General features: G+C 37.4%; 1 non-coding gene across 1 annotated transcript; it reads right to left on the bottom strand.

Annotated features, from left to right (window-relative positions):
* Nucleotides 1-201: 201 nt before the first annotated feature.
* Nucleotides 202-275, bottom strand: trnai-aau (transfer RNA isoleucine (anticodon AAU)). Its single transcript has one exon. It is a non-coding gene; the product is annotated as a tRNA-Ile (tRNA).
* Nucleotides 276-1,972: the final 1,697 nt, after the last annotated feature.

Here is a 1,972-nt window from a genome sequence, read left to right as displayed (position 1 = left end):
AAGGACAGATTGAAAAGCTTGTCAATATGACAACATAAATGACATTGACCATGACAACATAAATGAACGTTTGTCAAAATGACCCATATGAGCGATTTGTGGCTTGCGGTACAGCCTCATTACACATACACGTACGGTTCGTGTTTGTAAAAAAGGCTGCAGTTTCAGTGAATTTATGCTACAAAGACATATTCATATGACTGGCCAGTATGGGGATTGAACCCATGACCTTGGCGTTATTAGCACCACGCTCTGACCATCTGAGCTAACCGGCCTATTTTGCTGTTTTATAAAAATGAAATGCATTCCAGAGATGAACTAAATCAAATGTCCAAAATAATAAAGTTTTTGAATATCAGTAAGATGTGATCACGTCACAACTTTGGTTTGGTTACGGAGAGAAAGCTAGATTGGACTGTTGAATTCACATGTGAACATTACTGGAATTAATGCCAAACATCACGCAAAGTATTTGTTTCTACAATGCAAATTAACTCTTTCATCTAAGGTGGTTTCCCCTTACACAAGTGTAGCTGTAAACATTTCGCTTGAGGTTGTAACAAAGCACCCTAACAGCGTATTCCTTTGACCTAAGGTCAAGTTTCCAACCACAAAGGGACTCAAACCCTTAAACTTCTGATCTGAAGTCAGACGCCTGGTCCATAAGGCCTGTATGATTACTGTATCAGTAATCATACAATTGAAACTGAATTAAATGTTCAAAAATAAACAAGTTTTTGAATATCAACAAGGTGTGATCACCATGGTCTTCCACATTCTGCCATGTTTGCTGAAATCAGGCTGAAGGTTTCCAACACAGGGACTGAAACATTAACATTTCTGATCTGAAGTCAGACGCCTTCATTAGGAGATATGGTTGCAGAAATCTTGATTTTTACAATTGGAGAGCGAGCTAAACTTTGCCATATAGGTCAGTGTGTAGATGGCTTGTTTGCTTGTGTGGAGGGAATTTAGCTTAAATGCTAATCAGCTCACTTCACATGTAAAATCATCAACCTTCCACAGGTACTTTGCTGTGTGAACTTCATATGACTGTAGCTGTAAACATTTCGCTTGAGGTTATAACAAAGCACCTTCACACCGTATTCCTTTAACAAAGGGCGAGTTTTCAACCACAAAGGGACTTGAAACCTAAATCTTCTGATCTGAAGTCAGACGCCTTGTCCATAAGGCCACATGGTCTCTAAAATCAGAAATCATACAATTGAAAAAACTGAATCAAATGTTCAAAAATAAACAAGTTTTTGAATATCAACAAGGTGTGATCACCATGGTCTTCCACATTCTGCCATGATGCTGAAATCAGGCTGAAGGTTTTCCAACACAGAGACTGAAGCATTAACATTTCTGATCTGAAGTCAGACGCCTTCATTAGGAGATGTGGTCGCAGAAAACTTGATTTTTACAATTGGAGAGGGAGCTAAACTTTGCCATGTGTATATGTAAATTAGCTTAAATTCTAATCAGCTCACTTCACATGTAAAATCATCAACCTTCCACAGGTACTTTGTAGTATAAAAAGTAAATAAATGTACATAAATGCCAGAAGTGAAGTAGTTACAAGGGTGACATGACTACCATAAGTTACGTAAAAAAACAAAAGTTGCGTAAAATAATCACAAAACGTAACAAACATTACTACTAAGTCAACAAGATGCCGTGGGTGAAAATCTAAAACGTAAATGTGCGTTGTAATTTGCTGCCTGTACAAACATCCTATAGTGTGGTTTTTTTGAGGGGGCCAGTCTCGGGGGGATTTATCTTTCTGCTGCTCAAAGGCAAGACACCCTTCGATCAAAAATTTCCCTGTAGAGTCTGAGCACCAAAGACTTTCTTTCATTATATATCATCCATTATAATCTCAGTTATAATCTATTATAATAAACGTTTTACCTTTTCTCGTCTCTCCGAATTAAAATAAACTAATATAAAACTTTAAACAGTCATCCTG

This window comes from Centropristis striata, chromosome 20 (genome assembly GCF_030273125.1).
Source record: "Centropristis striata isolate RG_2023a ecotype Rhode Island chromosome 20, C.striata_1.0, whole genome shotgun sequence".
NCBI lineage: Eukaryota > Metazoa > Chordata > Actinopteri > Perciformes > Serranidae > Centropristis > Centropristis striata.
The sequence above is the reverse complement of the archived record's forward strand: the minus strand, read 5'-3'. Positions and strand labels throughout refer to the sequence as shown.